At 46.0% G+C, this 15,899-nt stretch overlaps 1 protein-coding gene across 2 annotated transcripts in view; it reads right to left on the bottom strand.

Moving 5' to 3' along the window:
- The window catches only part of LOC143284272 (glycine receptor subunit alpha-4-like), a 273,405-nt gene that overhangs the window by 160,997 nt on the left and 96,509 nt on the right, over positions 1-15,899 (bottom strand). For both annotated transcript variants that reach the window (XM_076590961.1, XM_076590963.1), the window contains exon 2: positions 5,085-5,387. The gene's annotated coding sequence lies outside the window, so the exon portion shown is untranslated. The remainder of the gene's footprint in view (positions 1-5,084; positions 5,388-15,899) is intronic.

Genomic DNA, 15,899 nt, shown 5'->3' with positions numbered 1-15,899 from the left:
TCAGGCTCTTCTTTTCACAACCATCGACAAACACAGCCGACAAATCGTTTCCACAGGACGTTCCACCTGTTGCAGCCAATTGATTTTTACATCTCCGAGCTGTTGCAATCATGTGACCTGCCAGCACAAGCACCTGGCCATCACACAGCGCGTGGGACCCCATCATGGCCGCCACAGTGATTCAGTGGCTGACTTGACAGCATGGTGAGACAGTGCAAGGCGAGACCTCTCTGTTCTCAGCTTTCTCAGCACGACAGCCAACAGCAGCAGCAGCTGGACCCTCTAGACATGGTGAACATCAACACGTGTAGAGAGACTTGTGCACTCCGAAGCCGAACCGAAAATGAACTGCCAGGACGCTACAACAACAACAACAACAACAACAAAAACAAAACAAACAAACAAACAACCAACAACAACAACAAACACAAAAACCGCTCCGACCGTTACTTGTTGGATGACCAAAGGAAGTCGACCGTCAAGGGGATACTAGTGTCTGTGTTCATAGCAACTGAAGCACGGGGGAGACGGATGGGAGAGCACGTGCCATGTTGATGATTAATGCATGAGACGATTAACCAATGAAACTGCTCGGCTCATAGTTCGACCAGGACCTTAGAGAAATGTATTTCGCGATTGGTCGAACTTTTCATGGCTTCAACCCTCACTGCTTGAGATAATGAGAATGTAGACCCTCTGCGGGTTTGTTTTTTTCACGCGGATCCGCAACAGATCGTGAGCTAATGGAAATGGCGGCTAACTGCTCCTTTGGGGTTCTTCACGCATAGAAACTTCTGACTAAAAGCTACCTTCGGCGCCAAAAGCTTCAATTTCTCAAGGACACGTCACTGCATTTCGACAAATCGATATTCGCTATATAACATCTGCTAGGCAGATACCTGACCATCAACATAACCAAGCGCGCTTTGTTGAGCCTCGAATGCATGCATATATATTTGTGTACTTATAAGATGGGATTTCTTGTACAAAAGTTTGCCGTGGGTTCCTTTTCGGCGCGCCAACAGCGTGTTACACACGGGACCTCGGCTTGTCGTCTCATCCGGACACCCAGTACAATTTCAAACTTGGGAGAATGATCGAGAGTGGGAATCGAACCCAGACCCTCTTGGACACAGTACTAGCACAAATGAGCGTCTTAACCATTCTGCTACCTTGTTTACAAAAAGCTAGAAAGCTTAATTAACAAAAGGCCGATCTGTAAGGAACCTGGATGACTTGGAACAGCTCTACAATTAACCTTCACCACGGGGGACCCCGTTGTCAAAGAACAAAACCCTGGGCCATGCACAGAAGGCAAGAGAAAAACGTGACCTTCAGAGAGAAAGCTAACAGGTCATACACCCACCACCCATGCTCCGCTGTCCCTGAATGGCTGTATAACAGATGAAGGAAGCTGGCTTGTCTCCACCACACCAACCGCCGCTCATCGCCAAGAGGAACACACATAAAACAACGAACTACAACAGCAATGATCCAAGAAACGTCGACAAATCACATCCTAAATATGAACAGTAACAACGCTGACGGAATCGCATCCTCAACAATAACGAAATAACAATGACTCTGAAACCCCAGCCAGCAACAATAGTTCGCACCCTGTAAAATCCAAACGACTCCCTGGCCGAAACAAACAGGTAATTCAGCCTCTCGCCATTGCTCCATCCCGTCGTACGGTCCCTTTCCGACATTAGTTTTCTGGAGTTCCCTTCTCAGTTACATTTCCAGAGGGAGCCTGGTAATCTGACTTCCAACGTTTCAGCTGGAACCCGTGTTTCATGCTGGTTCACTGAACTCGGAGGGAGACTGCCGCTGTACCGGTCTCACGTCGAAACTTACCCCCCTCCTCCCATATCCCCCCCCCCCCCCCCCCACACACACACACCGAGTTTCAGATCTCCAGAGACACAGACTTGCACTGTGCCTCCCCCTGTTTCAGCGACATAGCCCTGCTTTCCACATTCTGCTTCCAGCCTCTTTTGTTCGTCTCTACGTTTTGGAGGTCTTTTCGTGCAAGAAAAACATGTTACTTCCCCAAAATCTCCTCCTCATCCCCCTCCTTTTCTTCCTCCTCTTCTTCTTCTTCCTCTTCCTCTTCTCCTCCTCCTTTCCGTTACTCTACAAACATCAACTTACTGATGATTCTGTCGTGGTTCATGCATGCTGGATATTTTCATGTTTCCTTAACCCACCGAACGCGGACATGAATTACATGATGTTGAACATGCGCGTTTGATATTCTGCATGATCATATACATAAATAGGGTTCAGGCACTTGCACGTCTGCACAAATGTTAATCTGGGAGATGGGAAAATGTCCACCCTTCACCCACCAGGAGCGGTCAAACCGGGAATCGATCTCAGGACACCCGGGTCAGAATCCAGCACACTGACCACTCGGCCACCCCATCCATCCGTCTGTTTGGTCCCTTGATGTTTTCATGTGAAACAAAATGTAAATGCCGCACGGTTTTCAACATGCGAGGTCAGAATAATCAATAGATAAGTTTCAGATATTTCGGAGTACCCTTCCCTGGTGTATCAGTTTGATTCTCTGTGTGTGTGTGTATGTATATATATATATATATATATATATATATATATATATATATATATCTTCCTCCCTCCCTCCCTCTGTGTGTGTGTGTGTGTGTGTGTGTGTGTGCGTGCGTGCGTGTGTGTTCTCTTTCTGCTCTCGATGTTTTCTTTGTTTCTTCATTTAATTTCTCTAATTCCACTCTCTTTTCTCTTTGTTGTGTCTTTCCTGGGCTCTCCCCTTGAAAACACTAACTTCACCTGACACGTGCAGTGCCAAAAGGGCCGGCCTTTTAGGAACATGATAAAAAGAAAAACCCCAAATGAAAAAAAAAAACCCCGCCTTTATTGATCCATATTTACCCGCTCAGGGTGGGGCGTAAAAGAAGGGGGTCATCACCGGTGAACGATCACCTGTGGACACAAAACAACGAAAGGGCAAGAAAGATAGATGGGAAAGGAGCAGAAAGGAGTCTGTGATTCTAAGGAAGCCTTAATAATAATAATAATAATAAATAAAAAATTTAAATAATAATAAAAACAGACCCAGGGGCAATCTTGTTGGAGGGTACATCGTGGTACTGTACACACGACAGGGCGGGGAGAAAGGTCTGTGTGTGGACGTGGAACACAGAACCGTCTTTCATGTTCCCTGCTTTCTGTGCACAACAGAGTTAAATCATGGGGTTGGTGGAGACTTCTGGAGAACAAAAAAAATGGTTCACTCTTGGGGGAAATGGGGAGAGAGGTTTCGTTGGTTGTGTATAGAATGGACGGCGTGCTGATAGTGTGGATCGTGTGTGTGGGTGTGGATGTGGGTGTGCGTGTGGGTGTGTGTGTGTCTGTCTGTGTGTGCGTGTGTGTGCGCGCGTGCGTTTGTGTGTGTGTGTGTGTGTGTGTGTGTGTGTGTGTGTGTGATGACAGGCGCTCGCGTGTTTACTATTCGTGACTTCATTTATTTTAATTTCACATTCAATTAACTTCAAGCAGACCTACGCACACAAGCAAGCGCACAACGAGTGTTCGCGCGCTGAGAGAGAAAGGGGGAGAGAGAGAGACAGACAGACAGACAAAGACAGAGAGAGAGGGGGGGGAGACAGTGGGAGAGAGAGAGGGGGGAGAAAGAGGGAGACACAGAGAGAAAGAGACAGAGACAGACAGAGAGAGAAACAGAGAAACGGCCACAGAGGCCGACAGGCACAGACCGACAGACAGACAGAGAAAGCCACAGAGACGGAGACGAAGAGAATACGAAGAACTAGAAGAACAACAAATAAACAAGAGATCTAAATTTGAACAGGGGAAAAAAACAACAAAAAAACCACAATTTCCTACCACAAGCGCAACGTTGTTTTATATCGATCGAACGTGCTTGACCTGTTTCTGTAGTAATAAAAAAAAAATAGTATTTGTCCAATCTATTTAAACCAAATCAAATTTTCATGATTATCTTTTCTTCCCAATCATTCACTGGCTCTTTGGCCAAAGGCAAAGCAGGAGAGGACTGAGTGCTTTAAACCCAATTAAACAAAACTCGTTACACAAAGGCTTTAAACCCTGCCAATGCAAACTGATCTTTGAGCTGTATCATGAGAGAATGTGCAAAATTATCTTTGAGACGTACCAGAGAAAGCAAGAGAGAGAGAGAGAGAGAGAGAGAGAGAGAGAGAGAGAGAGAATCAGAGAAAGACACAGAGAGAGGGAGAGACAGAGAGAGGAGCAGTGAGACAGAGACAGAGAGAGACAGGTTGACAGAGAGACAGAGACACAGAGAGAGAAACAGAGATAGAGAGAGAAAGAGACAGAAAGACAACCAAAACAAAAACACACAGAGACAGAAACAGACAAAACAGACAGAGAAACAGAGAGAAACACAGGCAGACAGGAAAGACAAGAGACAGTGTGAGACAGAGAGACATGAGTAACGGGAACAACAAAAATATCACACCACCCCGATAGAAACATTGAAAACACAATCAACAACGACAATGACGACTCGCCCCAAAAGGAACATTGACACCACAATTAAAACAACAACAACGACGACGACGACGACGACAACTGACCCCAAAAGGAACACTGACAACACAGCCAATGTGAGAAGAACATGAACAACAACAACAACCATCACTGACCCCAAAAGGAACACTGACAACACAATCAACATAACAACGACGGCGACGACGACGATTCATCCCAAAAGGAACACTGACGACACAACCAATGTAAAAAGAACAACAACAACAACACAAACAACGATAGCCCACCCCCAAATGGAACACTGACAACACAATCAATGTAACATCAACAACACCAAAACAAACGACAATTCACCCCAACAAGTAACATTGACAACACAATCAACGTAACAACAACATCAACAACGACAACCCACCCCCAAAAGGTACATTGACAACACAATCAACGTAACAACAACAACATCAACAACAACTCACCCCCCAAAAAGGAATATTGACAACACAATCAACGTAACAACATCAACATCAACAACAACAACGACGACAACTCACCCCCTTAAAAGGACCACTCTGTCAATTTCCCCCACCAACAAACAGCCTGTGTGCACAGTCAGTCACAGAGTGCAGTCCGGCCTGTCAGTCACTCAGTCAGAGCAGCTTGTCGACACGTGACGGCGGCAGGTGCTATGTATGGCACAGCCCACTCCGACAGGTGCTCTCACTCCGGCCCTCCGCTCCTCACGTGCATCGCGCGCTGACTCACACAGGGGTTAGGGGAATCCGTGGAGCACTGTGGTTATCCTTTCTTCCTTTGCAGGGGTCCAGTCCAGTCCCGTCCTGTCCCGTCCTGCCAGCCTGAGAGATAAAAAAAAAAAAAAAAATCCAGGTAAAAAAAAACTCAACATTACAATCGCAGTACACTTCGCGATAAGAACAATATTTTTTATTAAAAAAAAAAAGAAAAAAAAAAGGAAATTGATGTTAGCAGTTCAGCGAAGTGAAAGATATGACACGAATTACAAAATCATTGTAAATTATTTTTAACCGAGTAACATAACACAGGGTTATCAACAGAAAGCTTCAAACAGTACACTTGTGGACAGCCGCAGCTCATACCCAATCACACCACACTGTGTCTACTTCTGTCAACAAAGCTTTAAGGTAACACCCTATCACACCATACTGTGTCTACTTCAGTCAACACAGCTTTAAGGTAACACCCTATCACACCATACTGTGTCTACTTCTGTCAACACAGCTTTAAGGTAACACCCTATCACACCACACTGTGTCTACTTCTGTCAACACAGCTGGTTGGTAACACCCTATCACACCATACTGTGCCTACTTCTGTCAACACAGCTGGTAGGTAACACCCTAACACACCATACTGTGCCTACTTCTGTCAACACAGCTGGTAGGTAACACCCTATCACACCATACTGTGCCTACTTCTGTCAACACAGCTGGTAGGTAACACCCTATCACACCATACTGTGCCTACTTCTGTCAACACAGCTTTAAGGTAACACCCTATCACACCACACTGTGTCTACTTCTGTCAACACAGCTTTAGGGTAACACCCTATCACAACACACTGTGTCTACTTCTGTCAATACAGCTTTAAGGTAACACCCTATCACACCACAATGTGTCTACTTCTGTCAACACAGCTTTAAGGTAACACCCTATCACACCACACTGTGTCTACTTCTGTCAACACAGCTTTAAGGTAACACCCTATCACACCATACTGTGTATACTTCTGTCAACACAGCTGGTAGGTAACACCCTATCACACCATACTGTGCCTACTTCTGTCCACCCTTCCCTCAAGAGAGTTGGCGTCAAAACAATTAGTGGATGGAGTGGCCGAGAGGAGGGGGGCCGGGGGGTGGTGGGGGGCGCGGGGGGGCGAAAAGGAGGGACTGGAGGTAGGTTGGATAGTGGGGGGGCGATGGGGGGGACGGTTGATTGGGGAGAGGGTTGGATTCTGGCACAGTTTCTGTAAACTATTTTTCTAAATCATAAATGAGAACAGCATACAGTCTCTCCCTCTCTTTCTTTTCATTCACAGAGAAAAGGAAATGAAAGAAAGAGGTAAAAGAAATACACACTGTCATATACATTGTATTATACGGAGACACATCAATAGTGACAGACACAAGTAGAAGGCAGACAAAGAAACAAACAAGCGAAAGAACAGAAAAAAAACGTCGGAGACACCCGAAGAATGTAATGTTGGATTTCCAGAATCTTTATTGAAGCCTCCACGACAGCAAAATCTCCAGCTTGAAGGCCAGTTAAAAACCAAGGATAAAATCAATGCCGTGTGAGTGGTGAACTGTCCTCAATTCAGGAGTGTCCTCGCCACATTGTGTGGTTGAAACTGGCGACCAGAGTTCACCGTCATTAAACAAACACTGCAATGGAGTTATGACGATCAAGCTCGTTTCATGGACAGTTCAAAGATGCCACCACTGCAGTGATCATTTCTTTAGTCTGATTATTATGTCGGCGGCGACAATATTTTTTTCTTTTCTCCAAAATCATCTTTTGCGTTTACATTGTTCACATGAATACAGAAAATATATACAGAAAAAGTAAATAGCCATCAGGAATACGTCAATTGTGCATTCAACATTTTATACGAGCGCAGTAAACGCTAACTGCATGTCCTTATCATATCTACATATCAAATATGTGCATAGAGGCCTGAAGAGAGACATTCAAATGTGAAAAAATAGAAAAAAAGGAAAGAAGAAAGAAAAAGACAGGAGAAAAAAAGGAAAGGTATTTCTTACCTCTATCTTACCATGCACCATGTGAAAAAGAACAACATCAATATACATTATGTGTCCCAGAAAAATGTGTATATATCATCAGACACGTACATTTTTTTTTTTTTTTTTTTTTATAGTCTACTGCTATCATGAGACAAAAATACTTTTGTCTGTTGTTATGCTTTCCACAGTCTGATACTGTATCACAGGAATGCAATCCTGAATACGTAAACTGTCAGTGAAATCAGCCAGTCACCCGCCTTTTGCTATTTGTCCCGCTCTGATCTTTTGAATGCAGTGAAACGCCCCATTTCGATAGGAAAAACATAAATTTGCATGCAGGAACAAAAAAGTGGCGCTGTAGTGTACCGACGCGCTCTCCCTGGGGAGAGCAGCCCGATTTTCATATAGAGAAATCTTGTGATAAAAAGAAATACAAATACAAATATAAAAACGATGAAAATCAAATCAAATAATCTCGGTGGTGTCTTTGTCCAGTCGACCACAATGGGGCCCTTTCAGGGCTGATTACCCGTCAGTTGTTTTTAAATACCATTTGAAGACAATCCAAAACAGTGTTAAAATGTCACCCAGACAATTTCAAAAGGCGATTCCATCCACGCCTCTCTCTCAATCCCCATAAAATCAAAGTCAAGTTAACCCTCTCGCATTCATACATTACCTCACAGAAGAATCTCTCCTTAGTGTTTGTCTCTGTGTGTTCGGACTGAAAACAAGAGAGTTAAAAGCATTGAAGATAACGTCAAAAGACCAATTCACCAACGTCTGCTTCAGTTTACGTAAAAATCTAAATCCAGTCTAAAATACCGAATTCCTACAGGAGCTGAAAAAGATGGTGTCAGGGCGGTCATGCCAGAATTAAGTCTACATGGAGCTAGCTTCGAAATGACACGTTCTGTTACCCTGAAGGGGGACCAAGAAATGACACGTTCTGTTACCCTGAAGGGGGACCAGGAAATGACACGTTCTGTTACCCTGAAGGGGGACCAAGAAATGACACGTTCTGTTACCCTGAAGGGGGACCAAGAAATGACACGTTCTGTTACCCTGAAGGGGGACCAAGAAATGACACGTTCTGTTACCCTGAAGGGGGGCCAAGAGATGACACGTTCTGTTACCCTGAACGGGGACCAGGAAATGACACGTTCTGTTACCCTGAAGGGGTACCAAGAGATGACACGTTCTGTTACCCTGAAGGGGGACCAAGAAGTGACACGTTCTGTTACCCTGAAGGGGGACCAAGAAATGACACGTTCTGTTACCTTGAAGGGGGACCATGACACGTTCTGTTACCCTGAAGGGGGACCAAGAAGTGACACGTTCTGTTACCCTGAAGGGGGACCAAGAGATGACACGTTCTGTTACCCTGAAGGGGGACCAAGAAATGACACGTTCTGTTACCCTGAAGGGGGACCAAGAGATGACACGTTCTGTTACCCTGAAGGGGGACCAAGAAATGACACGTTCTGTTACCCTGAAGGGGGACCAAGAAATGACACGTTCTGTTACCCTGAAGGGGGACCATGAGATGACACGTTCTGTTACCCTGAAGGGGGACCAGGAAATGACACGTTCTGTTACCTTGAAGGGGGACCAAGAGATGACACGTTCTGTTACCCTGAAGGGGGACCAAGAAATGACACGTTCTGTTACCCTGAAGGGGACCAAGAAATGACACGTTCTGTTACCTTGAAGGGGGACCATGACACGTTCTGTTACCCTGAAGGGGGACCAAGAAATGACACGTTCTGTTACCCTGAAGGGGGACCATGAGATGACACGTTCTGTTACCCTGAAGGGGGACCAAGAAATGACACGTTCTGTTACCCTGAAGGGGGACCATGAGATGACACGTTCTGTTACCCTGAAGGGGGACCAAGAAATGACACGTTCTGTTACCCTGAAGGGGGACCAAGAAATGACACGTTCTGTTACCCTGAAGGGGGACCATGAGATGACATGTTCCGTTACCTTGAAGGGGGACCAGGAAATGACACGTTCTGTTACCCTGAAGGGGGACCAAGAAATGACACGTTCTGTTACCCTGAAGGGGGACCAAGAAATGACACGTTCTGTTACCTTGAAGGGGGACCATGACACGTTCTGTTACCCTGAAGGGGGACCAAGAAATGACACGTTTGTTACCCTGAAGGGGGACCATGAGATGACACGTTCTGTTACCCTGAAGGGGGACCAAGAAATGACACGTTCTGTTATCCTGAAGGGGGACCAAGAAATGACACGTTCTGTTACCTTAAAGGGGGACCAAGAAATGACACGTTCTGTTACCCTGAAGGGGGACCAAGAAATGACACGTTCTGTTACCCTGAAGGGGGACCAAGAAATGACACGTTCTGTTACCCTGAAGGGGGACCAAGAAGCTCCATGGCGTGCGTCATTCAACCATCTCTCTCAGCATGAAACATTTTCTCACTGACTGCTGAGATCTGAACAAGATCAGACAAGATCAGACACAATCGCAGATCAGTTCAGTTCCCCAAGGTGGCGTCACTGAACAGACTCAAACACAACGACAACCTAAAACTCTGGACCTGATTTTTTACTCTTTCAACCACTCCTCCCCCCCCCCCCCCCCCTCCGCCTTTATACCCCCCTGCCCCCACCTCCCACCCCAACCCCCGGCCCTGTACTGCTGTTTCGCACAGGATCTCAGGAACACATATCTGGTGGTAAGTCACCAGTTTTCTCTAAGGACTGCTCTGAGAAATGTTCCCCTGTTCTTTGACATTTTCCTTTCGCCAGCTGAATTCTTTCTCCGCGTTTTAAAATACGGCTGAAAATGGCTTAGGGGAGATTAAAACAAAAAAAAATATCAAGTAAGTACGTCCACATTTAGAGTGTTTTGCAAGGAGGGAGAGAGAGAAAGAGAGATAGAGAAAAGAGACAGACAGCGAGACAGATGGCGAGAGAGAGATAATCAAAAAGTGAGAGAGACATAAGGAAGACCAATAACTACAGAAGCAGAATTACAAGGACATGGTACAAACACACGCGCGTGCGTGCGTGCACTCGCACACACACACACACACACACAAGAGAGAGAGAGAGAGGGGGGTGGCAGACAGACAGAGCGACAGAGAGAGAGAGAGAGAGAGAGAGAGAGAGAGAGATTCGCGGTTGTGGAGTGGGTGTGTCGAACAGAAAGGATTTCGATCAGAATTCACCGCTAGTGAATGTGTCTGTGACGGCGCATCCCGTCCCAGAATGTCCACTTCAGTGACAATGGTCCCTGCCCTGCAGCCAAACGCTCCCAAACAGCAAGCTGCTTTCAATGCCAGGTCGCTATCCGGCCACTCGACACAGAAGACCCAGCAACGCTGCCGGAACACTTGAGTGATGGCTAGTAACGCCTCTTCTCTATAAACATAATCATGCGGGTAGTGCCGACTACAATCGTCAAGCAGCGGGCGCGATAACTACGACCTTCGACACATGCCGATTAGGACAACCTCCATTCGAAGTTACTACACAGGAACAACAACAACAAAAAGATAAGAAAATGAATAAATTCATAGATAAGAAAAAAAATCAAAACAACAATAACAATGCAATATATGAATATGCTGTGCTCGGACGGAAACAGACTTTATGTATTCTTCATTTGATTTTGTTCAAACAACTTTACTAATAATATCGTTTGTCCATTTTCTTAAAGATATATATATATATATGAATAAATCATCTTTCGTTTGTCCATTTGTACACGCAGCAAACAACGTTTGCACAACAAAATATCCTTCCCGCTTGTGGAGAAAGAAAAAAGCACCTTTTTCCAGATCAATCTGCCCTGGGGACTGGGTCTGTCTGCTACAGAGACGAATCCCGAAGAGATCTGTCACTGCTGCCACTGACATAGACGATGGTACAATGCCAAGGACCGACCTTCCTGGAGACATACTGTGACAGCGGTTCGAACCAGCCAGCGTTCTGGAGACAGACTGTCACAGAGGATCAAAAGCCAGCTGGGACTGGCACACAGGATCAAAAGCCAGCTGAGACTGGCACAGAGGATCAAAAGCCAGCTGAGACTGTCACAGAGGATCAAAAACCAGCTGAGACTGGCACAGAGGATCAAAAGCCAGTTGAGACTGTCACAGAGGATCAAAAGCCAGCTGAGACTGGCACACAGGATCAAAAGCCAACTGAGACTGCCACAGAGGATCAAAAGCCAGCTGAGACTGGCACAGAGGATCAAAAGCCAGCTGAGACTGGCACACAGGATCAAAAGCCAACTGGGACTGCCACAGAGGATCAAAAGCCAGCTGAGACTGGCACACAGGATCAAAAGCCAACTGAGACTGTCACAGAGGATCAAAAGCCAGCTGAGACTGGCACACAGGATCAAAAGCCAACTGAGACTCACAGAGGATCAAAAGCCAGCCGAGACTGGCACAGAGGATCAAAAGCCAACTGAGACTGTCACAGAGGATCAAAAGCCAGCTGAGACTGGCGCACAGTATCAAAAGCCAGCCGAGACTGGCACACAGGATCAAAAACCAGCTGAGACTGGCACAGAGGATCAAAAGCCAGTTGAGACTGTCACAGAGGATCAAAAGCCAGCTGAGACTGGCACACAGGATCAAAAGCCAACTGAGACTCACAGAGGATCAAAAGCCAGCTGAGACTGTCACAGAGGATCAAAAGCCAGTTGAGACTGTCACAGAGGATCAAAAGCCAGCTGAGACTGGCACACAGGATCAAAAGCCAGCTGAGACTGTCACAGAGGATCAAAAGCCAGTTGAGACTGTCACAGAGGATCAAAAGCCAGCTGAGACTGGCACACAGGATCAAAAGCCAACTGAGACTGTCACAGAGGATCAAAAGCCAGTTGAGACTGTCACAGAGGATCAAAAGCCAGCTGAGACTGTCACAGAGGATCAAAAGCCAGCTGAGACTGGCACACAGGATCAAAAGCCAACTGAGACTCACAGAGGATCAAAAGCCAGTTGAGACTGTCACAGAGGATCAAAAGCCAGTTGAGACTGTCACAGAGGATCAAAAGCCAGCCAATGTCTGGAGACAGACTGTTACTGGGTTTCAAACCAACCAATATCAAGAGATTTTGCCTACTTCAAGGGAGAGAAAATGTGTGATTTAACGTCAAAATCTACACGTACTGTGAACTTTGAAATTACGAAAATAATGTCGGCATTATGTTCTTGGAAACAGCTACTTTAATGTCGGCATTATGCTCTTGGAAACAGCTACTTTAATGTCGGCATTATGCTCTTGGAAACAGCTACTTTAATGTCGGCATTATGCTCTTGGAAACAGCTACTTTAATGTCGGCATTATGCTCTTGGAAACAGCTACTTTAATGTCGGCATTATGCTCTTGGAAACAGCTACTTTAATGTCGGCATTATGCTCTTGGAAACAGCTACTTTAATGTCGGCATTATGCTCTTGGAAACAGCTACTTTAATGTCGGCATTACGCACTTGGAAACAGCTACTTTCAATTTTTAGTTTGGAGGGGAAAAAAAAGAAAACAAAAGAAAACGGTTCACGTTGACCAATTGAAGCGATTTTCCGAACTGGTAGACATGTGAATGGAATCAGGGAACTTACCAGTTTCATCACACACACCGCTGCCAGTTCACCTGCTGTCCTGTTGTGCACCAGGTGGAACAGCAGAACGTTTGTGTTTGTTTTGAAAGCGTCGTGCAACAGGACCGCACAAACCTCTTAACATTACGACCGCTGTTTCCACTACGACTACTCATCCTCCGCATCCTCCCACTTCTCCCGTCGTGTCCCACCGTGGGGACACCACTGATGACCTGGCAACCACGGCAAGTATCCGCAATATTTCCCCTCAACACGGAATGAGTAGTGTTCACAACAAGGCGTGGACGTGCACTCCGCCAGTCACACACGGGAGTGGAGAGCAAGAAATGGGGATTATTGCCACAACCAGTTTTCTCCATCTCTCCCTGATCCTCGTCTCTCTCAGTCCCTCAGGGCGTCGCTCCATCCCATGCCAATCAATTCCAGTATGTTCCCCTCCCATCTCTTGTTTTTCTCCTGTCTGGCTGCTGCTTGCTAAAATCGCAGCTTTGGGGCTGGACCCATCTTTTACAGAGCCGACGTCACTACTTTTGTTCAACCAACGTCACTCATCTTCCCAGCTCTGCAATGGTCATGATGGTCATGATGCAATAACTTCAGGTTACCCTCACCTTCCATTCACGCAACAGTCCGCAAACAGCATGTGTGTGGTGTCTTAATGGCCCACAGAGCACATGGGGGGAAAAAACTTCTGGTTTTGTCTTGCAACACACGACAGCTGAATGACACGGAAAAGAGAGAAAAACACACCCGGCACAAGAACGCAAACCGGAGCTCAACACAGTATGCATATGCACGCACGGACCTCGCACACAAAAAAAGCAAGCTCGTGAACCTCCCAGATGCGCTGCACTGGCTCGCGACTCCACTTCCCTCCTGTTTTCTTTGCTTTTTTTCCCTTTTTTAGACGTGCTGCACGTGCAAGATTTTCTCAAGCTTGCTGACGGATGAGACAGGAAATCTTAGCGACAGAAAAACAACAACCAGCTTTCAGCATCATCACCCCCACGCCCTTCCCGAGTTTATTCTGTGGCCACAAAGCTGAAAGAAATAAGGCAAACAAGACAACAACAAAAACAAAAAGAGTAAGACAACAACAACAACAGAAATAACCAGACGTATAACAACAGTAACAACATCAAAAGCAAGAACCAGATGTACAACAATAAAAAAACAAAAAAAACAACAACAACAACAACAAAACCCACAAAAAACCACAAACTACAACAACGATAACAAATACATAAAGAATCAGACGTACAACAATAACATCAATAACACACGCAAAAAAAAAAAAAAACGTGCAGGAGGGGAGCCATGGTCCTTGAAGACACCCAGACACACGTGAACACTTCACACAAACTGGCAACAAGTGCAGCAAGTGACCTATGTCCATTCAAGGAACCCATTTTCACTCCACTCCAGGAGATGATGTCCACTCCACTCAAGAAGATGATGTCCACTCCAGGAGATGATGTCCACTCCACTCAAGAAGATGTCCACTCCAGGAGATGATGTCCACTCCACTCAAGAAGATGTCCACTCCAGGAGATGATGTCCACTCCACTCAAGAAGATGTCCACTCCAGGAGATGATGTCCACTCCACTCAAGAAGATGTCCACTCCAAGAGATGATGTCCACTCCAGGAGATGATGTCCACTCCACTCAAGAAGATGATGTCCACTCAAGGAGATAATTTCCACTCAAGAAGATGTCCACTCCAAGAGATGATGTCCACTCCACTCAAGAAGATGATGTCCACTCAAGGAGATGATGTCCACTCCACTCAAGAAGATGATGTCCACTCCAGGAGATGATGTCCACTCAAGGAGATAATCTCCACTCAAGATGATGTCCACTCCAGGAGATGATGTCCACTCCACTCAAGAAGATGATGACCACTCAAGAAGATGTCCACTCCACTCAAGGAGATACTCAGATGATGTCCACTAAAGGAGCACTGTAGTCATTGTCCGTCATTCATCCCCTATCCCACTCATGTTCCCCTTCCTTCTGCCTCATTTATCATTATTTCATATGGATGGATAGAACGGCAGAAAATCTCTCCTGGATCTGCCGACATAGAATTATGCCCGGTAGCTTTCCTGTTTCAGTTTCTGTAAAAGGCCACAGACCTGTGCGGCGTCCCGTGACTCTGAGGCCAACCCGTTCACTGTGCACACGAGTCAGTTGAGGTTAACATTTACCATTTAATAAAATCAAGAACATCTGTGTTGTTTTGTTTGCTCTTTCTTACCTCCACCAATCAAGCTAAATATTCTAACCCACAGCGAACTAATCATCGCTCTGTTGCACTAACAACTACAGGAAAACGAAAGGCGACGTGTCGTAGTTTTAACCGGGCGGGGAATAAATGACTGGGGAACTTCTGGTCAGCGGTGGTACCGGCTCTGCTGGCTGGGCGTCCAGGTTTCATTATCGTAATGTGAACGACTCCACGTTGTGCACAACGAGTTCTGTTGTCGATACCATGCCAACACCACATCAAAAAGATTCCTTCATTATGTCAGGGGTGAGTTGTGATATTGTGTGTTACTTCCACCCCCACCCCCCCGCCCCCCTCCTCTCTCTCTCCCTCCCTTCTCTTCTTTCTTTCTGCGTGTCACGACATGGTCCTGCACTTCCTCAGGAAACTGTACCGTCGCCACAACGCACCGCCACGGGTTTTTTTTTCGTTTTCCTTTCTTTATCTGTACGCGTCGTTTTGTTGGTCTGCCACAGAGCGGATGTCTTGCCACGCTTTTCCTGGGGTCACTCTTTGTGTGTTTCCTGGCTATATGCAGACCTGCGTGGAGTATGTGTGGGTGTGACGCAGGTCCAGATGAAGATGAAGGGTGGGCAATATTCTGTTATCGATTGGCTGGTCACGTCGAAATATGCTCACATATCCGCTCTGACTGATACGCACACAAACGCAAACACACTTTCACCAACATAAGAACGAGCACACA

The sequence above is a fragment of the Babylonia areolata genome, chromosome 7 (assembly GCF_041734735.1).
Source record: "Babylonia areolata isolate BAREFJ2019XMU chromosome 7, ASM4173473v1, whole genome shotgun sequence".
NCBI lineage: Eukaryota > Metazoa > Mollusca > Gastropoda > Neogastropoda > Buccinidae > Babylonia > Babylonia areolata.
The sequence above is the reverse complement of the archived record's forward strand: the minus strand, read 5'-3'. Positions and strand labels throughout refer to the sequence as shown.